The sequence below is a fragment of the Podarcis gaigeae genome, assembly GCF_964106915.1.
Source record: "Podarcis gaigeae genome assembly, chromosome: 7".
NCBI lineage: Eukaryota > Metazoa > Chordata > Lepidosauria > Squamata > Lacertidae > Podarcis > Podarcis gaigeae.
In genome coordinates, this window is record NC_139683.1 from 63,869,470 (window position 1) to 63,893,238 (window position 23,769).

General features: G+C 44.8%; 1 long non-coding RNA gene across 1 annotated transcript; it reads right to left on the reverse strand.

The window, feature by feature from the left end:
• Positions 1-17,125: 17,125 nt before the first annotated feature.
• On the reverse strand, positions 17,126-20,037 carry LOC310848480. The gene is made up of 2 exons (XR_014566441.1): positions 17,767-20,037; positions 17,126-17,400 (listed from the first exon to the last, which is right to left on the reverse strand). It is a non-coding gene; the product is annotated as an uncharacterized lncRNA (long non-coding RNA).
• Between the last annotated feature and the right edge of the window lie 3,732 nt (positions 20,038-23,769).

A 23,769-nucleotide genomic window follows, 5' to 3' on the forward strand; every position in this document is an offset into this window, starting at 1 on the left:
TAGATAGTTTGCCTGACTTTTTTGGGTATAGGGTGGGGTTCAGATCATCACCAGCTTTTCTTCTGCAAAACGGGATTTTGTCTTGGCCATTGCAGTTTCTTTGCTTTCTTTTCATCCAGGTCTACCTGCAAACGCCAAGGTGTTAGCTCAGGTAGCTAAGCAGCTGAAAAGTCAGGAAGACTTGGTGGAGTTATATCCTGCTTTGGCCACCTCCAGCAACTAGAAATATGCTTCCATGGCAATATAAAGCCTGAAACCTTGACTGATGTGGATCCATCTTTAATGTCGAATTCCTTGACTTGCCCTGCTGTTTCCCTCTACCAGTATAGATATTTATACTAGCAGAGATTGTAGATGAGACAGAAACAAATGAAAGGGGTGAGATGCCTTTCATTGCTGAGTCCTCAAATTGCTTCATGTCATTAGAAAGGTAAAGGGACCCCTGACAGTTCAGTCCAGTTACAAACGACTCTGGGGTTGCAGAGCTCATCTCGCTTTACAGACCAAGGGAGCCGGCGTTTGTCCGCTCCGCAGACAGTTTTTCCGGGTCATGGGGCCAGCATGACTAAGCCGCATCTGGCGCAACAGAACACCGACACCAGAGCAGCACAAGGAAACGTTTACTTTCCCGCCGGAGTGGTACCTATTAATCTACTTGCGCTTTTTGGGGTGCTTTCAAACTGCTAGGTTCGCAGGAGCTGGGACCAAGCAATGGGAACTCCCCCACTGCAGGGGTTTGAACCGCCAACCTTTTGATTGGCAAGCCCAAGGCTCAGTGGTTTAGGCCACAGTGCCACCCACATCATTATGATGGTGCAAAGGCTGAAAATTGGGACATGAGGAGCTGCAGGTCTGAACCGCTGCGGTGGTAGTGGCAGCAATTCCTGCACACCCCTCATAGCATCTTAATGCATGATTGAGTTGGACACTTGAAACAAAACAAAAAATCATTAAGCGCGTATTTATCCATGCCATTAAAATGCTTGCATTGGTCTGCCTTGTGCCTTTAACGTGCAGTTCCGCCTCCCTTTCCCCCCACCTAAACCCTCGTGTGAGATGGTTTGAGACAGGTGGTCAGGCTATTAGATATTCAGAAACTCACTGGGTCACCCACATGGCTCTATGACCCCCATGCATCCTATCTAACAACATTCCTGTATATTCAAACTGGCTTTTCCAGATAGTGTAGATGTCTGGCCAGGACCGTGCAATACTTTAGAGGTGCCGTTAAAAAAAGAAATTTTAAAAGGAGGAGCGGAACGAAGCAAGTGGTCGAAGAAATAGAAAGTGGGGGGGGGGGAGGAAAAGCAAACCCTCCAGGTATCACTCATTCTGTTTTCCTAGAAAACAAGTCAAAATTCATCAGGCTTGCAAAAAATTCAAGAGAATTTGTCCTTGTGTATTTAGAGGGGTTTTATTTTCCATTAAAAAGGGGAAAAAAGCCCATGAGTTCTGTAGCCCCTGGGGCACTGCTGGCAACTATAGCCTTCAAGACCTTTCACACACTGACAGTGAAATGGGAAGAATGTGCCCATGAAACCGATACTTGCCCAACTTGTCTATGTGTTATCTTCCTTCCCCTAAGCCAATGGTGCTACGAGGGCCAGGGCACTGGGCTGCCAGGAGCCACTCGATATCCTTGTGTGCTTGTTGTCTTCCCAGAGTTCCACCATCTTCACAAAGCTATTCCTATCCATCCTGGTTGGTATTCGCAAACTTTGCCTACCCCTTTCATCTCACTGTGTTTGGCTATTTCCGTGCCCTCTATTCATCCCTCAAGTCCACCCAGTAAATCAGTCTACATGAGGTGCCTTGGATAACACCTGCTTTTCACTTTTCACCCCAGCACACAGGGCCCCCACCGCGGGTCACGTAAGGGCAGCAGCAATTTACCACAGGTTTTTAAGGACCATCCTAACCTTACACTGGCCCAGTGTCCACGCTTTATTGCGTGGCATTGATGGGGCGATGGAGGGAGGGGTGGAATGGCTAATGTTGCGTGCGTAAGCAGTACCGTGCGCAATAAAAAAATGCATCTTGCAATAAAATGCTAATAACAAAAAATATAAATATAAAAAGCAGCACCTGTAACACACCCATTTCACTTTCAGAAGAGGAGGGCAAAGCTATTTCAGTGGGGAAGAACAATTCACAGCAATACAAACAAAAACCTGTTCTTGGATATACGGTAAAAGGTAAAGGTAAAGGGACCCCTGACCATTAGGTCCAGTCGTGACCGACTCTGGGGTTGCGGCACTCATCTCGCTTTATTGGCCAAGGGAGTCAGCGTACATGTAGCCAGCCTGACTAAGCCACTTCTGGCAAACCAGAGTAGCGCATGGAAACACCGTTTACCTTCCCGCTGGAGTGGTACCTATTTATCTATTTGCACTTTGATGTGCTTTTGAACTGCTAGGCTGGCAGGAGCAGGGACCGAGCAACGGGAGCTCACCCCGTTGCGGGGATTCAAACCGCCAACCTTCTGATCAGCAAGTCCTAGGCTCTGTGGTTTAACCCACAGCGCCACCTGCGTCCCTTCTGGATATACAGTAGCTAACATTAAATTTCAAAAAGAAAAACACACACATATTTTGTGAGCTTGGATTGTGCCTGTGAATTTTTAAAGCTTTGTTAGATGAAAAATAATACTAGTGACTTTATGTAGCCCGTTTCAGATACTTTTCCATGCACAATCTCAGTAAATTCTTACAACAGCCCTGCAAGGTAGGCCAGTGGAAATTATTATTATCCCCACTCTACCAATGACATGCTCAGCTTGAGGAAATGACTTGTCTAAGGGCTCATGCACACTTACCTTTGCTCTGCATTTCTAGGTACAGGTCTGGGCTTTCCCCCTGCAAAAACCTGCTCTAGAACCTAGAAAGCCCAGGGCAAAAGTGAAGTATAGGTAAAGGTAACGGGACCCCTGACCATTAGGTCCAGTTGTGGCCAACTCTGGGGTTGCGGTGCTCATCTTGCTTTATTGGCCATGGGAGCCGGCATACAGCTTCCGGGTCATGTGGCCAGCATGACTAAGCCGCTTCTGGCAAACCAGAGCAGCGCACGGAAATGCCATTTACCTTCCCGCTGGAGCGGTACCTATTTATCTACTTGCACTTTGACGTGCTTTTGAACTGCTAGGTTGGCCGGAGCAGGGACCGAGCAACAGGAGCTCACCCCGTCGCAGGGATTCGAACCCCCAGCCTTCTGATTGGCAAGCCCTAGGCTCTGTGGTTTAACCCACAGCACCACCCACGTCCCGATAAGCCTAAATTCACAGGGGTTTTTATAAGAAGCAAGATTTGGACAAGGGTCTTCCCGACTTATTGCTCACCTTTTTAGCTGCTATACAGCACCTTCTGTCACCCTTCTTTCCTTCACAAAGGGATTTGTAATCCTATTAGGGCACAGGCCCACTTAGGTGGTCGCTTTACTTTTTCTTTTTTTTTGAGACATTCTAGTGGGAAATATAAATAAACAAAACCAGCAAGTGGATATTGGCCAAAATCAGACTGGTGCTTTGTCCAATGATGCTTAGGCACCTACTGAATACAGTGGTACCTCAGGTTAATTCGTTCTGGAGGTCCATTCTTAACCTGAAACTGTTCTTAACCTGAGGTACCATTTTAGCTAATGGGGCCTCCCGCTGCTGCCGCCGCACGATTTCTGTTCTCATCCTGAAGCAAAGTTCTTAACCCGAGGTACTATTTCTGGGTTAGCGGAGTCTGTAACCTGAAGCATCTGTAACCTGAAGCGTCTGTAACCCGAGGTACCACTGTAGCTATCTGTTTAGGAAAAATTCCCCTGTAATTTATGGAAGTTCGGGGGGGGGGGGATCGTATTTGGTGAAATGCTGTCATTGTTTACAGAGCTGCAGTGTTTTAGAGATCACTGAATTCAATTTCTTTTTCTTGATGCTTGTGCTTCTTCTCTTTATTCTGGCTTTACCTTGTACACCATCATCTCGATGCCTTTATGCTGCCGACCGGTCTACAGATTTGCTTGACAAATAAGTGAATAATGAATATTGTGGCGCTTCTGAGAAATGACCATGCACGGTCTGAAACTCAGATATCCTCCCTGGGCTTCTCTAAATGACAGCCCCGGCCAACTCCTGCCCATCTATGTTGAGGTCCTTAAGAAGCTAAATAATGTCATGACTAAGGTTACCAGACGTCCCTGTTTCCCAGGGACAGTCCCCGGATTTACAAATCAGTCCCCATACAAAATCCATTGACGTTGAAAAGTGTCCCCGGATTCATTGAAAAAAATCTGGTAACCTTAGTCATGACATTATTACAGAATAGTAGTAGCAGTGGGTCAGCCAATGCCCAACAGGATGCAAGTACATAGTGTGTGCATGATAGCAAATCCTGTACATTTATTGCATTCACTTCTGGGTTCAGCCCAAGATGTTACAAATGCTGCTTAAGGCCCCACATTGTTTTGAAGTGCAGCTCCTCCTGAGATGCTAATTCCCCTCTGTGCCCAGCCAGGCAGCTCAGATCAGACAGAAGGCATGTCCTGCCAGTAGCTAAGTTTCTCACCCTCCACATTTAACAGTGAGGATTTCCTTAGATGACTGACAGTGCTTGTGCCTTTTGGGTGTCCTTTCTTGGCAGCTGGTCACTCTGTGCATCTCAGCGACCTTAAAGCACACCGCATGAGCCTCGTTCATTTACCTCTGGTTCACTTTTCCTGGTTTGATTTAATCACTAGTACCGCCTAGGGCTTGCCGTTCAGAAAGTCGGTGGTTCGAATCCCTGCAATGGGGTGAGCTCCCGTTGCTCAGTCCCTGCTCCTGCCAACCTAGCAGTTCGAAAGCACCTCAAAGTGCAAGTAGATAAATAGGTACCACTGCAGCGGGAAGGTAAACGGCGTTTCTGTGCACTGCTCTGGTTTCGCCAGAAGCGGCTTTGCCATGCTGGCCACATGACCCAGAAAAACTCTGTGGACAAACATTGGCTCCCTCGGCCAGTAAAGCGAGATGAGTGCCGCAACCTCAGAGTCATCCCCGACTGGACCTAACAGCCCTTTACCTTTACTTCCTTGCTGCAGAAGTATAGCACACCCTCTCTATTGCAGCTATTTAAGAGGTACAGAATCTGTTTTTTTTTTTTTATTCCATGTACCTGCTGCTACTTAGAATACTTCATACCTAAGAGTTTTTCCTGGTGATCAATCAAAACATGACACCATGACAGTTTAGCCTTTGCGGGATGGTTTATGCATAGTGAAAAAACAAGAGAAAATAAGGAAATGTGTTTTAAGAATGCAGGTTAAAAAAGTACTGAAGATAATCAGGTTGAACCAGAGCTCCTTTTGAAAGCAGGGCTGACTCCAGGCGACAGAGGGGGAAACCACAGTTACAAAAACTTCCAGAGGGTAGCAGTATTAAACCTGCTGCAACAAAAGCAACAAAATTATTTTAAAGACTAACCGGAATAAGCTTTTTGTGGAGCAGCGCCAACCACTTTTATCAGATGCACAGAATGTCAGTTGGTGTCTGCTATACATATTTGTGCCAAGGGCTGGAAAACTAGAAAAGGTCGGGTGAAATGGTAACAGCATGCAAACAGGACAGCCTGTGACAATTCAGTGGGAGCTTAGATGTCTGCAAAATAAGTACAAGTGACCGTTTGCAAAAGCAATACAGTGATTGGTTACAGCAGTATCGTCTTAGCAGTGCTGAATCAATCAACATCTGTGGAAGGTCCAAAAGCTATTGCCCCAAAGGAACAGAATCAGATTTCATTATTAGTTCAAAGAATTATAATACACAAAGTGCCTCTCCCCCCCCCCCCCCGCCGAAGGTTTATGATGCTCGGCCGGTATAAGATGCCGGACAGATTGTTCTGGGAAGGCCAGCAGGGTGGCAACCAGCATCAGGAAGGCCCAGGAACTGAAGGCAGGAAGCAGATAAGCAGACAAGACTGGAAGCAGAGCAATAACTTAACTCAGGCAGCAGGCAGAAGGAGGAATTCCAGATAGGGGACCAGGAATGCAGGATGGACTGAAAGAACGAGGGGGTCAAACTGAACGCAGCTTAGAGAGGGGTTTCCCCCCTAGTGAACCGCAACCACAATCTCATGGTTGCCTTTCTGCTGAAATGGAACCAAAGTTGAAAAAAAAATGGTGGGGGGGGGTGGAACTGTTCAAAATAAGTGGTTTTAATGAACTAAAAGCTCAGGAGATTTACTTTTTTTGTAGAGTGCTGGGAAAGCACATCTCTCTCTCTTTCTCTCTCTCTCTCTCTCTCTCTTCTCCAATCTTAGGAAAGTAGACAAAAGAGACCATGTAATTATGGAAAAGAAAAGACATGCAGGAGAAAGAATTGGTAGTTTTCCAGTCCCAGTTGCTCTGTTTCTGAGCCTGTTTGAGGGGCTGTCTGGTCCAATCCTGGGTTAAACCATAAGAAAGGATAGCAACAGCCTTGAAGGTGCCCATCAACAGCACCTGAAGAGCAGACTGAACAGGAACACAGGTCAGCTTGACATGGCCTTCCTCATTATAGTGAAATGTCTTATATTTAGATTTCACTGTGACTTTTCTTGTATTTACTGTATTTTAATGTTCTGTTGTGTAAACCGTCCTGGGGTTTTCCCCTCTTTAAGGGCAGTATAAAAATAAAAATAATAATATCTGAATTATAGTATTTTCTTTTTTGGTAAATTACTGGGCATACAAATTAACACCTGCATGTGTTATGGAAATCTGTTCTCTTTTGCCTGTGTGTGATGCAAAACTGCCTACCCTACTGCAAATCTTCTGCATTTACTTTGGCCCCAACATATGAATTGCTTCATTCAGATGAATGAAAAGGGCCTTTTCGGTGAAGGCTCCTCGTGTGTGGAATGCTTTCCTCTTGACTGCTTTGAAGTGGTAGGCAAAAACATTTTTATTCACCCAGGTCCTCAGTCCTTCATTTGAACTGTAATTAGTTATATTTTTGTAGCCTATTTTTTGTGCTCATCCTTTTAGTGGGGTGAAGTTGTCCTTTATATATATATTTATGGATGAGCATTTTACATTATTGTTCTATTGGTGCTTTTATGTTTGCTTTTAATGCTTGTTATTTCTGTTCTCTGAAAGTCGCTTTAAGACAGTTAATAATAATCAGACTAAACTAGTTTGAAATGCCTAGAGCTCTATGTTTTCAATTGAATAATGGAATGCAACAGGTTCTGGCTAATTCAAATTATAGCTTTGAGCTACTCCTCAGATGGGTTCAGAATGCCAATAAAGCAAAGAGACACTTTGTGGGAGAAAGGCATCCAAGCATCTTGGTTCTTTCACCAGCAAACGTTATATTAGCGAAAATAAAAATAAGAACGTTGCAATCGCCTTGCACGGTCTGGCAGGTTCTGCTTACTGTATCTATCAATTCCAAGTTAAATGCCTCTAGACGCTCACAAACAAAGCATTGTATGATAGCCATTCTCTGTTGTTTTGTCCTCAGCATGTATGCACACACACAGGTATATTGTTCCTGAATGTGGAGGCCCTAATTTGCTGCCGCGACTAATAGCCATTGACAGATCTGTCTTCTTTCAGTTGCTTTAATCCTTTTAAAAAGTCACTTACGCTGGCGTCCTGGGAGGCAAGGGAAGGAAAAACCAAATGCCAGTGAGATGCAGGAGAAAGATTTGAATAAAAAGGATTTGTTTATCGCTTCTATTATGAGTAGAGAATGAAAAAGCAAATATAAAAATGAGGACAATGTTCCAGATGAGCTTAAGTGCTAAGGTATTGGCTGCTACAACAAATAACTCTGATCAGATGATGATGGCTGAATCCTGAAGATTGGGCTGGTCCTGTGCTTCAGGCAGCGAAATTCGGCCAGCACTGTGGGTTGGTGTAACTAGAGGCAAAGGAGGACATAGTTCTTGATCTTTAATAGATGTAAATTCCAGAGAAACAGCTGTGTTAATGCGCTTTACGAAGAACAACAGAGAATCCTTAAAAACTAACACATTTATAGTGTGGTAAGCATCTCTGAATGAGATATATGACAAAGTGGGCATTCTCTCATGAAAGTTTCTGTCACAATAAACGGGCGAGTTTGTGAGGTGCTGTGGGAGTCAGTGTTGTTTTTAATTGTCAAGTAGAAGAGGAGATTTCAGCAGGTGCAGCTTGTCACAGAGACTGAGGAAAATTGCACCTCACCTGCCAAAATTCACTGAAAGGCACACACTCAAAAATTGCCCCCCCTTTTTTTGTACCTGGTCACTCCAGTTTCCAGCCCACAAACTCAAATCGTTCTGATTTCCAATTCATTTGTACTCCCCTGCCCCAAACAAGATTTTAGTAACTTTAAATATAGTCCAAACAATAGTGCAATAAAATCTGAGAGTGTAAACTGTGTGGCTGACTCTTATATTTACACCTGAAAGGGCTGCTACTGTCTGCTGCTCTCGCACACCAAAGGTGTTGCCCACAGGGCCTGCTGCCAAAAGCCAATAGCTGTTAAATTTCAACAGTCAATTTATTAGAATATAATTAAAGCCCTGGGAAAATACTGCAGAAATAATAAAATATGGATGTGTGTTTTATGGGAGCATTAACAGAGTTGCTTAAACGGCAGAAGGGAACAGGTGATTCGGAGCATTAAAATTGGGCCCATCTTGATTCACTTAAAAATAAATTGAGCACAGCGATGGAAAACAGACTGCAGGCAACAACCTTGCACTTTATATATGGGGGAAGGGAGATTAGAGACTGTAACGCAGTAAGGCAATGATATTCCCCCCTCATAAATTCTGAAGAAAGTGACGGCAGCTGAAGGTTTTATAATGGATGCTTTCAGGGTGAAAAGTAATTATCCGCCATTTTCCTTTCTCTGTTGGATTCACAGCAGCATGATAACTCTTGAGAATTTATACCAAACTCGCTAAAGTCCTCGAAATGTTTTAGCACCTCAGTCGGGTACAAAATCCATAATCATTTAAACACCTGTTTGGCCATTCTGTCCCCCAGGTCTAGCCAAGGCATCTCATTGCCTGAAGCAATGGTGCTTCCCCCCATCCCATGCACCAGCCAACAAGACTGAAACTTACTTGTTGTTGTTGTTTAGTCATTTAGTCATGTCCAACTCTTCGTGACCCCATGAACCAGAGCATGCCAGGCACTCCTGTCTTCCACTGCCTCCCGCAGTTTGGTCAAACTCATGTTTGTAGCTTCGAGAACACTATCCAACCATCTCGTCCTCTGTCGTCCCCTTCTCTTGTGCCCTCCATCTTTCCCTTCATCAGGGTCTTTTCCAGAGAGTCTTCTCTTCTCATGAGGTGGCCAAAGTATTGGAGCCTGAGCTTCACGATCTGTCCTTCCAGTGAGCGCTCAGGGCTGATTTCCTTAAGAATGGAGAGGTTTGATCTTCTTGTAGTCCATGGGACTCTCAAGAGTCTCCTTCAGCACCATAATTCAAAAGCATCCATTATTTGATGATCAGCCTTCTTTATGGTCCAGCTCTCACGTCCATACATCACTACTGGGAAAACCATAGCTTTAACTATATGAAACTTACTTAAACCCTGGCAATTCCACTGTACCTGAGGGCAGTAGGCTGGCTTAGGGGGTGGAGGGCAGGCACACACAGTCTATTGACTAACGGTAGGGGCCATTGACATTGGGTTGTTTTGAGAGTCCTTTCCTCTGCCAAAATATGATTTGTAGTTCTACAAGCCTTGGGATTCCCTAAGCCTGCTGATACCTCCCTCTTAAGCGTGAATGCTCCCATTTTTTTGGCTACCTAAAGATTCGCACTTAAAAATGAATTCACTGTTAGAATACATCAGGAATGGAGAACCTGTGGCCCTTGGGATCTTGTTGGTGTAATGTTTTATTATATTTTTATACGTGTTGGAAGCTGCCAAGAGTGGCTGGGGCCACCCAGTCAGATGGGCAAGGTACAAATAATAAAATCCTCATCGTCATTTGACTTCAGGAAGACATCAGTCCCAGTTAGCATGGCTCATTGCCAGAGATACTGGAAGGCATTCCAACTCTGATATATAAAATTGCAGAGGTGAAGTCAACAAATTGCCTAATGCTACCTACGGAATTTGTGGTCGAGATTTCACAAGGGACTTCTCAACACGTAATTTATGCTTATCTAATTTCTATATAAGCTCCAGCAGCCAAAATTCATTATCTAGGCAGGTGCCAGCTATAAATTTAATAATAAATTAAATAAATATCCCACCCCACTTTGTGATAAAAATGTAAACCCAGGATGTAGATAAGATTCTTAGCAGCTGGTGTTACCAAGGTCAGGGGCAGTTTAATTTCATGCCAGTAGCATCCCCAAGAACACCCTTTTTTAAGGTAAAGGTACCCCTGCCCGTACGGGCCAGTCTTGACAGACTCTGGGGTTGTGCGCCCATCTCACTTAAGAGGCCGGGGGCCAGCGCTGTCCGGAGACACTTCCGGGTCACGTGGCCAGCGTGACATCGCTGCTCTGGCGAGCCAGAGCTGCACACGGAAACGCCGTTTACCTTCCCGCTGGTAAGCGGTCCCTATTTATCTACTTGCACCCGGAGGTGCTTTCGAACTGCTAGGTTGGCAGGCGCTGGGACCGAGCAGCGGGAGCGCACCCCGCCGCAGGGATTCGAACCGCCGACCTTTCGATCGGCAAGTCCTAGGCGCTGAGGCTTTAACCCACAGCGCTACCTTCACCCATATTTAAGTGAAATGCTGCCATCCATTCTTGGGGGGAGGGGGAATTGAAAACTGTACCAAACGGGAAATTAAAAGGATGGCAGTGGAATGTTGATAGTGACAGGGCAATTGAATTATATACATGTCTACTCGGAAGTACCACCCCTTGGGTTCAGTGTGTTTACTCTCAAGTAAGCAGGTATAGGATTGCAACTTGAATGGCCCACTCCCAATAACAGGAGTTATAGTGTCACTTCTGGGGAAGGTATGTTTGTGTTTGTGTTTGTGTGTGTTTGTGTGTGTGTGTGTGTACAAACATGCACAAACTCATGCACTCAGACAGTGTTGCATACTAAGCTCATACACTGTAATTGCTAAAAGCTGGACCCATTGGAAAGGTCAAAAATGTCTCAAAAAGTGTCCTGGACAAATCTTGTACTGACAGCTCACAGATGTTGTTGTCAAAAGGGCATTTTCAGTCCCTCTCTCAGAGGTGCTGGTGGAGGCAGTCTGTTAGACCAGGAGATCTTCCCAGCTCTCAGTTTTTTAACATGGATACATTCCTTTGGTTGGGTTGGGCAAGGAAAGAGGAGGATATGAAGTGAAGGATCATGAGAAAAACTATCTAGGCAGAAGCCAATATGCCTGCAGTACTCCTGAGTCAAGAAGCAAGTTGTTTGCATTCCCTTTTCTGAGGACGGTCTCTTCTTGTAGCCTTCTTCTACCTTGTGATACAACGCAGGCACAGAACCACATCATGGGACCATACAACCTCATGATGCGGCAATAACAATGTTATAAATAGAAAAGCAGAAGCAGGGTGGGGATGAGAAGAAATGGAATAACTGAAAAGCAGGGCTGGGGAGGGAGAGAAGGATGCCAAGAACAAATCCAAGTTTCTTCATGAGCAGCTGTCCCCATTCCACAAAACTCTGAGAGGAAAGCTTGTGAGAACAAAACCAACATTTCTGGCATCCTTTGGATGAAGAAAGTAAACTCTGGCACTCTGGCTTGAAGTCAGAGAAGGGCTAGCAGCGTTTTGGGGTTCTCCACTTCCTTCCTGCTTCGGTCCCTTGAGCGCCCCCACCACTACAGTGGTACTTCAGGTTAAGTGCTTAATCCGTTCCGGAGGTCCGTACTTAACCTGAAACTGTTCTTAACCTGACGCACCACTTAAGCTAATGGGGCCTCCCGCTGCTGCCGCGCCGCTGCTGCACGATTTCTGTTCTCATCCTGAAGCAAAGTTCTTAACCTGAGGTAATATTTCTGGGTTAGCGGAGACTGTAACCTGAAGCGTATGTAACCTGAAGCGTATGTAACCCGAGGTACCACTGGACATCAGAAGACTCTCTGTAATGGTGCAGAAAGGACGGGGCTACGACTGAGGGAAAGAAATCGCAGTGATATCAGAGATACCCTCATTCAGTGTGCAGAACTCCCTTGCTGGATCAAATGTAAAAATAATGTAGAAATACGAGGCTTCCTTTGTTTCTAGTGTGCCCTTATTCAAAAGATGTAGCAGGGTTGGGAGACAGGAGATGAGAGGCACACTTTAGATTAGGACCAGATGTGGTATGGGGGGGGAGGCGGGGGGCAATAAAAGCTTGATGGTGCCAGCGCAACATTGGGGGGGGGGTATTTTTATGCTTTGGCATGAGATTTGAATGTACCCATCTGAAGCACCACACGTTGGTGTTAGTCACTCAGATGACTGCGGCAATCTCGCAGCGTCTTGCTCCTGCCAATGTGGGAAACTGAAAACAGCCTCATCCGTCTTGTTTTTCCTTATAAACACTTGGACAGCAGGCAAATGCCAACTGGAGCACGTCTTCAGAGCATCCTCAAAGCTCCCTGGATAAGCCTTACCTTGGCCAAAGTCCAAAAGTCCACGCTTTATTACCGTTCTCATCTCTGCTCTCCTCTATTCCCCTTCAAGATTTTAAATCGTGTGGTATGCACTCGTCGTTTTTAAATCGTTCCATCATATGTACCTTTTCATGGCTCACATTCCATGAGATTACATCACAACCAGTGTGTGAAAATGTCTCCTCACAACAACAACGTTAGCGGACCAAGGCAACTTTTGTCAAGGGCAAGTTCTACGTCCCTGAAAAGGATAAATGTATCCTGGCTAGTTCTGAGAGAATAACTATTTCCAGAGGGGCAGCCGCTTTAGTCTCTTGCAGCCAAAATAACAAAGAGCCTTGTGGCACCTTAAAGACTAATTTACAGTGCAATCTAGAGGTAAAATAGCCTCTAGCTGAAAGGCCGTTCTGTTTAATTTAATGGGCCTTACTCCCAGGTCCATGGGATTTGGATTGCAATTCACAAAAGTGTATGCCTTAATACATCTGTTGGACTTTAAAGTGCCACAAGACTGTTGTGCTGTTCCGGAACAAACTAGTGCATAGCTCGGCAAACATCATTTCAAATCCCCAGTTGAGCTATAAAGCATGTAATCTGGTTCACCAATGCTATTTTCCTAGAAAAAGAGGCACCAGGACTCACCATGAATGCCTTCCTGCTTATACTGGCAATGATGCCCACCTGAGAGGTGCTGGAACAATTCTGGTGAGTTCCGGCTTTTTAAAAAAAGGCCTGGGTTTAACTGATTTTTATATTGTGGTTGGGGCTCAGCTAATCAGTTCCTGCTAGCGGAAGCCGGTGGAAGGACTTCTGCTAATGCAACAAAGCTTTCCCTGTCTCTCCCCCCATGACCCTTGAAATTGGTGTGGGGTGGGTCACAAGAACACCCAGAATACTGAGCAGGGGGGAATGTGAAGGACCATTCCCTCTGGCAAGCTGGAAAACTTGTGCCAATGAAACAATAGCCATAGAGCTATGTTGAATTCCTCCTTGTATTCTTTATAGCATTGCATCTCACCCTGGAGCCTTATGGGGAAGGGTGGGTAAAAATCAATCAATCAATTAACAGTAAGAGTAACAGTAACAATAATACCAAAATGCTGGGGGAGATGTACAGTGGTACCTCGGGCTACAGACGCTTCAGGTTACAGACTCCGCTAACCCAGAAATAGTACCTTGGGTTAAGAACTTTGCTTCAGGACGAGAACAGACATCGCATGGCGGCAAGTGGTACCTCAGGTTAAGAACAGTTTCAGGTTAAGAACGGACCTCCAGAACGAATTAAGTTCATAACCCGAGGCACCACTGTATAACCTTTTCTGAAGGATCCTGCTTCTGTGCCTTTAACAGCAGCCTGAAACACAGACATGTAACAGGTGGAGCAGTTTCCTAGCATAAGGATAAAGTGATGCAAGACTTTGGAATCTTTTCCTTGCGTTTGTATCCAATCCTTCCTCCAAGGTCACACGCGGGATTAGCCCATTCGATCTCCAAAACAACCATGTGAATAGGTCAGGCTGCGATGCTGACCGGCCCGAGGTCACCCTGTGGGGACCTAAAGTCAGGTTTCCATAGCCCATGCACAATAATGCCAGCAACAAGAAGGCATTAGCTTTCAATGGCTGTAGGTTAGTCAATGGCACCTCTCCCTGCGTATAATTAACCCACGCTTCCCTACTGCCTCTCTGTTAAAACTGATTGCGGACCTTACTGGTATTGAATTACTGCGAGGAGGAGGCCACATCCAGGCTGGTCCGTTTGCTTTCTTTACTACTCATGGGTGAGATCCAAATCAATCTTGTCTCGCTGGTTATTCAGTCAGCATATTTAAATTAGTGCTGTTTTTTTCTGCTTCACTTGATAAGCACAAAGAAGGGAGGGTCTGGCTGCTGAGCCCTATCCAGAAACATCCATCTGCAGAGCAGATTAACAGGAACTTCTCAAACTCACCAGAGTTTTGCAGCAGCCAGAAAAACACAGAGCGCAAGGTTTTCCTGCAGAGAAGACAGCGGTTCTGAGGAGGAGGAGGAGGAGGAGATACACAGGAAAGAGATGGGGTGGGTAGGGGGACGTGCGTAGGAAACCCAGATTGGAGATAAGAAATTTTGAATCGCCATCTACTATATATACAGTCATGGTTAACGTTATAGGAGGAAGGGAGTTGGGAGCAGAGGGGTTATTTTGTAACATGTGCTGAGATTTCTGGGATTCTGGACAAAGGCTGGCTTTAGGTTTGGAATGCTCAGCCGAAAATGAAAAGGAAGGGATGTCACTATGGGAGATGCAGAGGAGCAGCTGCTCACTATCATGTTACTCTGGGTAAAACTGAACCGAGGAAGAGCTGAGAAGGGGACCAGCAGCACAAAGGCCCAGATCAGCCTAAGAATAACCATAACTTTCTGAAATTTAAATTATCATAGCTGGAGGAACAAAGATTTTTGCATGGATTTTTTTCCTCTCAATTTTTTTTTATAATAAAAAAATATAATCTTTATAAGCAAGCCACATTGAGCCTCTACACAACTCGAGTCCATCACCGATAAGGGAATCGTGGGCAAATTCCGCCAACTGTCTACTAAAAGCAGGCGTGCGCACATGTTGGAGGTGATTCGGTGAAGATGCTTTTCTTCCTCTAGGGTGTCGGAAATATTCGGACTTCGGACACGTTGCTAAATTCTTAACTTTATTTTCACTTTAAATCTATCTGTCAAGAGATAGGTGCTCTTGATCTCAAAGAATCATAGAATTGTAGATTTGGAAGGGATCTCAAGGGTCATCTAGAGTCCAACCCTCTGCAGTGCAGGAATCTCAACACATGGCTACCCATCCAAGTTGAAACCACAATGGACCCTGCTTAGCTTTGCAAATGTGCTAGCAGTTTTATTGCTGCACCATACTGAGTGCTTCATATCAATTTATCAGATGATGTACCGCTGATAACAATAAATTGTTTAATAGAATAGGGACACTCCAGCAATATTCCAAAGGGGTAACTGTGCTAGTCTGTTGCAGCAAAACCAAGGCAGACTTGTGGAACATTAAAGACCAACATATTTATTGTGGCACAAAGTTCCTTGGACCATTCTCTGATGATGCATAAAGTGCTGTTTTTTGTTGGTGTGGTAGCTGGTCCAAAAGAAAGCCAGCAAGGGGGTGGGGGACAGAAATATTATTACAAAATGTGGCCAGAAGGTTCAGAAATGCAAGTATGTTATCACCAATGCAAAGCATGAAAGAAAAATCAGATCCAATCAAGAGAATGGCAGATCCATTCAAATGGGGTCTTATCCAGCTTGTGATGAATTAGCAAAGCAAGAGGAACAATGTATACACTAACATCTAAAGGAGGGCAATCACTTTCTATCTTGAACCACCCACTCCCAGTCTTGTCTGAGTCAGATTGCATCAGATCTCCAGATAAATCCCAGCTCAGCAAATTCAGGTTGGAAATAACTTCATCACAATCCAATGAAGTTAGTCATGACTAACAGCCTCTAGGGTTGCCATATGTCTGGAATTTTCCAGACATAGCTGGAATACCGCAGTCGGAAGCAGTGTAAGGGCGGAAATCGCTTAAATGTCCAGGAAAATCTGGACGTATGTCAACCAATGTTGGAATTGGGGGGGGGGGGGAGCTCAATAACTTTGTTGAAGAAGAAGAAGAAGAAGAAGACGACGACGAAAGGCTCAACAACTTTTGCATCCAGATTTTCACTTTCTGAAACATGGCAACTCTTACCTGTGTATGCTCACTCAGAAGAGATCAGTGCAACTTAGGGTGCTTCCAGAACCATTTGATCTGGGTTTACCCTTCTTGGAGAAAATCCAATAAATTTTTAAAAAAACTTGCTGCCATTTGCTATATCTGAATGGCCCATTTGCAATATTAAGCCCTCACTTGGGAACAGCCATGCTGCCAAAGGTGCGTGCAAATCATTGCATCTAAAACCTAAGGCTGTAGTCCTGTGTACACATAGGGCCAAACTACATGTGACTTGAGAGATGGCTCTCCTGGTGACTTCTTACATTTCCTAAAATACGTTGCATGGTGGCTCTTTGGACTGCGGCTGTGGTACTACCACAGATGTATTTTTTTATCCTTTCTGCTATGCTAATCCCCCAAATATATGGGTACTTATATTGCAGTTGCAGCCCCCCTCCCAATAATGAATTGATAAATCTGATGGTTATTTTTAAATTGTGCATGTACAGATGTTTTGTATTAGGCAACACGCAATGATACTTACCCTTCCATAATTCAAGCATGAGCATGTAGTTTGGCCTACATGTGGGGAAATGTTTACATCCTTAGATAACTCAGTAGTCTTCACTATTATTTGTGTCTTAAATCCTAAGATATCTTTTAAAAACACTTTATGGCATTGCAAACCCTAGCGAAGCTCCCGGACCACTTTAAAATATTTAATCTTGACCTGATCAACATCCCATACCCTTTTAAACTGTGGCTCTTTTTTTGGGGGGGGGGTATTATTGAGTTAATATTTTTATTTTTTTATTTTATATACTGTGATCTTTTTATTTGAACCGCCCTGAGACCTTTGGGTATAGGGCGTTATATAAATTCAATTAATCATCATCACCATCATCTTCTTATTACTTTATTTGTACTTTATTCTGTTTCAGGAACACATTACACAGATATATCTTTATAAAGGGCCAAAACTGGGATGGTAAGATGGGACTTTGTTTTACAGGTCATCCCATTTTATAATGAAAGAGGTCATAACGTATTTGTCCCATACAGGACATTCAAAATGGTCACACATCTGTGGTTATATCTACATAAAGAGCTACACACACTTTACAGTTTCAGTATGATTATGTACATATCTACCTATTCATCAGTCTTCCCCTTTTCTGTGTGCGTATCTTGGTGAATTGGCGCTGTGGGTTAAAGCCTCAGCGCCTAGGACTTGCCGATCGAAAGGTTGGCGGTTCGAATCCCTGCGGCGGGGTGCGCTCCCGCTGCTCGGTCCCAGCGCCTGCCAACCTAGCAGTTCGAAAGCACCTCCGGGTGCAAGTAGATAAATAGGGACCGCTTACCAGCGGGAAGGTAAACGGCGTTTCTGTGTGCAGCTCTGGCTCGCCAGAGCAGCGATGTCACGCTGGCCACGTGACCCGGAAGTGTCTCCAGACAGCGCTGGCCCCTGGCCTCTTAAGTGAGATGGGCGCACAACCCCAGAGTCTGTCAAGACTGGCCCGTACGGGCAGGGGTACCTTTACCTTTACCTTTATCTTGGTGAATTTACTGTTATCTACCTGTATGAGCCTGTCTCTGCTCCATTTTGTGTTATTTTAAGGAACCCACAGCTCAAAGAATAGTCTATTAATCATAAGAGGAAACACCTAGATACAGGAAATAGAGACATCCCAAGTGCTTCACACAGACATCAATAGACCAACAATTAAGGCTTGCACTGGTGGGGTAACTTCACCTTAATATACATGATTGAAGATTTTTTAAATTCTGGGATGCAAATCATACTCCATAAAGCGTGGGTTATATTCTGTTATGAAAGAGCAGAATGTTTTAAATCACCAATACATTTATCTGAATAATTGTAGAGAGCTAGAGTACTGTTTGGGGGTTTTTGTTGTTGGGGTTGCTGCTGCTATTGATACTATTTTTTATTGTCTAGGTCTACTTTTGTTGCTTGTAATTACGTGATATTTTGATATGTTGTTAGCCACCTCGAGCATGGTTTTAACTTTGGAAAGGAGGCATACAAATAAATTGATTGATAACGGTGGGGAAAATTTGCAAATAGTCCACATCTTTCTTCTGAAGCTATCAAGTTCATGTTGGAATCGTATTTGTGAATGGGGTTTGATTTATAACACATGAACTCTCAGAGAAACCATAGAATGACTCTTAATTGGCACCTTTTTAATATTACAATACTAGTTCTGCTTGCCGGAACCCTAGTAACAAATGGCCATATTTTCAGTGGTCTTTCAGGTCTCATTCCCCCTCCCTCTCTTTTTAAAAAAAGGGAATTCAAAGCCTGACTAATGGAATAAAATGTGTGGTCTTTGGGTGATATGAAAGCCAATAAAGCAAGTTAGTTGCTGGGGAAGCTCATTTTTGCGCAAGTGATAGAGCAGGATGCCCAGAAGGGCATGATTCTTCCCTCTCAATGTGCTCCTTTCAACACATTGGGCAACAGGCCATAGGTAACATTACTGGAAAGAGTACAAGAAAAATGTAATTAATAAAATCAGCCAGTCAACCTCCCATGCCAATTTTGCACAGTGTTAGAACAAGCATAGGAATGAGTTGAAGCTGGTATCTAAAAGTGATTAGTGGTATGAATAAAAGTTTCCAGTCTGGCCCACGGCCATCTTGATTTTGCAGTTCACACCCACAACCTCTGGGAACCTCGTGCACGGGCAATCCTCAAGATTGCTGCCATTGTTAACAGAAGAACATTCTCTCCCTTCCGAGCAGTTCAGGGAAGTCTGTTTAGGGTTTAGCTCCAGAAGGACATCCAAGTTTGGCCTAATTCTTAAATGACAGAAGCACAGTGCCGTCTTCTACTTCCCTACGGCAGTGGTCCATGTTGCTCCCAGTCGGAGCAAAATGTAAGAAAGCAGGTGGGAAAGTGGGGTAGAAACGTTGGGAGATGCCCTATAATGAGTCAGACCACTGGTCCATCTAGCTCAGCATTGTCTTCATTGATTGGGAGCCAGTGTGGTGTAGTGGTTAAGAGCGGTGGACTCGTAATCTGGTGAACCGGGTTCGCGTCTCCTCTCCTCCACATGCAGCTGCTGGGTGACCTTGGGCTAGTCACACTTCTTTGAAGTCTCTCAGCCCCACTCACCTCACAGAGTGTTTGTTGTAGGGGAGGAAGGGAAAGGAGAATGTTAGCCGCTTTGAGACTCCTTCAGGTAGTGATAAAGCGGGATATCAAATCTAAACTCTTCTTCTTCTTCTCTCCAGCGGTTCAGAGGTTCTCTTCCAGCTGTACCTGGAGACACCCGAGACTGAACCCTGAGACTGCTCTACCACCAAACACCTGCTTTGCCAACACAGGAGAGTCACATGAGAACAGTGCTGGCATCACAGGCCGGACCAGGGCAGCATCATTACACTTGGGTTCTGACTCTTCTACATTATTTCTTCATATGTACTCTGCCACGGTGTGTGGGGTGTTAGGGGTGGGAGTAATACCTTCTGGGGTAGTTTGCCCACCTTTGCACTCACCTGTGGCTTCTAGAAGCTGCCAGCATGTGACAATGGCCACACCCTGGGAAGGGCTTCGACTGGCCGGCTAAACCAGGTGAGGGCAGCCAATGACTTGTCCACCTCGGAAGGTAGCCCATCTAGGAGAAGGAAAACTCTGATCCTATGCCTCCACTGTCTTGTGGGGCATCTTCAGAAGAACAAGCTAAGGAGTAAACCCTACACAAATCCAGAGTGGAGTCCTTAAGACACTTGGGTGGTGCCATGTACACATCCGGCAACTCCTGCAGCCAAGCTTGTGTAAAACATATAGCTCTGCTTTCCTTTGGACCAAGGCTGAGAGGGGAGGTCTTGTCTCCTGAGCATCCCAGGACCTCCATACACACTGCCTAGGTTTGTGCCCCAGGGAAGTCACTTCAGTGCTGCAAATGCAGTGGTTTGACTTCACCCCCGGAGGTGCACTCTATTGTGTCTTGAGACAGATGGATGTCAACTACCCTGACAGAAGCAGCATTGAGTCAAGTGCAAGGAGAAGGAAACACACTGCTCCCATAATGTAAGAATTGGGTTACTGCCTGTAAACGCAAAAACAATGAGGTGTGCCTGCAGTGTGTTGGGTTTTTGATTTGCTTTTTTATACTCAGGATTAGTTTCCATCAGCATGAGAGATTATTTGAGTCATGCTTTTGTGGAAACATGTTTACAGATTAAGAAGAAATCAAAAGCAGCTGTTCAAGTTGTTATCCCCTGAACATAATCAGTGTGAACCCCAGACCATGACAAGCTGAGTGTTTTTTAGGCTGCTTCTTCCAACAGCCCTATCAGCTAATTCCGAACTATTGGGGCGGGGGAAGGAAAAACTGCAATGATCAGGTTTGATCTCTCAGAAGCCCTCTATGTCCCATGTGACTGGACTGCCAAACAGAGTTGTAGGGGCTGTCATCAGCACAAGAGATTAATAAGAAAGGTGGTGCTTCTAAAATCTTTAAAATGCAATGCTAAGCCAAACCATGGCTTTAACTATGAACGAACAAGTGTGCACAGGGAGAAAATTGTGGCTGCTTTAGCATCACACCCAAATCCAGGCTCATAATTTGTCTCCCACAAGCTATGAGTGGTAAGCCAAGAACAAGGCTTCATGACAACACATGGTTTGTTTAGAATGAGAGAAACCATGAGCTCAGGTTGAGACATAACAGTAATCCAAACCGTGGCTTAGGTCGCAGCAGGAATGGTTGCTGTTGCTCTATGAAGCCAAACCAGTTGTCAATGCCTTGCTCCTGTCTCCAAATTTAATCTGAGGATGTCTCAAATGGTCAAATGCAGAAAAATAATAAGAAAAATGATGCCCATCACACAGAAAACAAATGTGCCAGTTTGCTAAATGCAGCAAATTTTGGTATGCAGAAGCATCCCATCATATGAGCTTCAACCTTTGCAGCGGTCCAGCCCATGAGTGAGAAGTAGAGCTAGCACAAAGCCAACGCAGGGAACGCGGAATACACCCCCTATTTCTTCCAGGTGTGACACATCTGCATTGAGCCCTGTGCCCATGGCCAGGTTAGTCCTGCAGTTCCAATTCATTTGTTCTTAAGGCAGCAGAACTGGGCTCAGCTAGACTATGTTGGCCATGCACCTGAGCAGAGAACAGCCCCACCTGCTACTGTTTTGTGTGTAAAACCAAGAAAGTGCCTCTTGGCACGAGCTGAAAAAGCCAAGAGCTCCCATTTATTGTGCACATCTTCCAGGAAAGAGCATTTCCCTTCTCAGGCCACACCCTGCTTGAAATGCACGGAGGCCATTGATGTCATTGCCGTAGCGGCACTGCCTGGGCAGGTTGGTGCTTGTGACTCACTGCCAAGCCTTGGGCAGAAAGCACCGCAGAGAAGTTGCCCTTTGTCTTGTGATTCCATGGTGTCAGTTATGATAAGCACCTAATTCTCTCTTAATGATCCTACCCATGGGTACCAGGCAGCAAGTTGTGTCCTCTATCGCTGAACCGCTTGGGAGGGGTCCAAGATATAACCCTCAATCCACCTCTGTCACTCAAGGCTCACGTGTCTTCTGCGGCCAGTTCTTTTTCCAGCTCTGGCTGATACATCAGCAGCAACCATCCCTCAACCGCTTCCGCCTGACCACCATTTGTAACCTCATGGCTTGATTACTGTACTATGCTTTATGTGGGGCTGCCCTTGTTATCTGGCCCAGAAGCTTCAACTAGCACAAAATGCAGCAGCTAGGCTGCTCATCGGAGCAGATTCCTGGCAATAGGCTACTCCACTGCTGAGAGAGCTACACTGCTTGCCAGTTTGCTACCAGACCAGATTCAAAGTGTTAATCCCCAAGCCAAAAGTACCTTAAGAATGATCTGATTTCTTACGTCCCACCTCAATGACTGAGATTCCCTGCTAGAGCACTTCTGGTTCCCCACACTGCTGGGGTTCAGATGGCCTTCAGTAGGGACCAGGCTCAGATCTGTGGAACTCCCGGCCTGTGGAGTTTTGGGAGAAATCACCTCTCCCTTCTTTCAGACACCTTTTGAAAACTATACAGTGGTACCTTGGTTTGCAACAATTTTGGATTACAACCATTTTGGATTACCACATCAGACCCAGAAGTTTGTGTCCCTTTTTTTGAATTACAACCAATTTTGGGGGAGAGGCCCCATTGGCGAAAGCGCGCCTTGGGTTACAACCTGTTTTGGTTTACAACCGGACCTCCGGAACAGATTATGGTTGTAAACCAAGGTACCACTGTGTTGTTTTGATAGTCCTTTGCAACATGGATTTTTCCATTTTAACCAACCACTGTTTATTGATGTTTTGTTGATGTTCTTAAGCAGGCATAGGCAAACTCGGCCCTCCAGATGTTCTGAGACTACAATTCCCACCATCCCTGCCCACTGGCCCTGTTAGCTAGGGATGATGGGAGTTGTAGTCCCAAAACATCTGGAGGGCCGAGTTTGCCTATGCCTGTTCTTAAGGTTGCTTTTTGCTGATTTTATTCTGATATGTTGTATACCACCTTGAGAGGTGTGTATACCATATATATGCAAGTAGTTTAATAAATAAATACTTGGAGGAAGAATTTCAAGGAGGTAACAGAGCATCAATTTTAGTCTTCAAAGCCATGCCACAGATCTTCCTGGTTCTTGACCTGACCAGAGACTACTGACTCCAATCACTGAGAAGGCTTGATCTGAATGATGGGGAGATGATGCTGCGGTAATAGTATGGACTTCAGATTGCAGTGAGGTTTCACGTTTTCCCTTAATGCTCCCCACAAACTCTACTAATGCATGTCCTGTTGCAATTTTCTCAGACAGCCTAATATGAATGAGTTCTCCCTCCCCCCTTATAACAACCAAATACAAAGAGGCATTTAATTGGATTATGTCAAGCAAGATGAAAAGCCAAGGAAAATAAGGAAATTGAAACATGTGGCAGATAAAAACCCTGCACGTTAAAGAATCGTGGAGCTTAAAGACACCACCCCCTTCCACCTCGTTTGAAAATGTTGCTGACATTTGCGTGACTTTGATTTTTGTTTTATCTTTATTTTAATGCGTTTGTGGGGGAAAAACCTGTGCAGGAGCAGGTCAGAAGGTACTAGCGACAGCATTCAACTAACCGTGTTCTAAAAGGGACGCTTTCCTGACTGAAATAAGTGTTTTAGGAGTGGCCTAGTTTTTGTTCAAGTTATGAGAGATTTATAGCAACTTTGTTATAAGTATAGGGGAAGAGCATGTTGGAAGCAAACAGGCACCTAAAGAAGGCAGCACAACTAGTAACCTTGCAGCAGATTCCCACAAAACAATTCTTGTAATTTATTCACCATCCCCTACTTGCATCCCAGTTTCGGCTGACTCCAGCTCAGAACTTCCATCGCTTGGTCAGTAACCTAAATTCAAACTGTTGTTTCTCTGCCTCTCCCAGCAGCAGGAGGCTGTAACCTGAGGCTAGAGAGAATATTCCAGCCATTAAAGAACATTAAACCTCTTTGCTTAACCTGTGATTTCTACTTAGGTAGTATGCTAGGCAAAT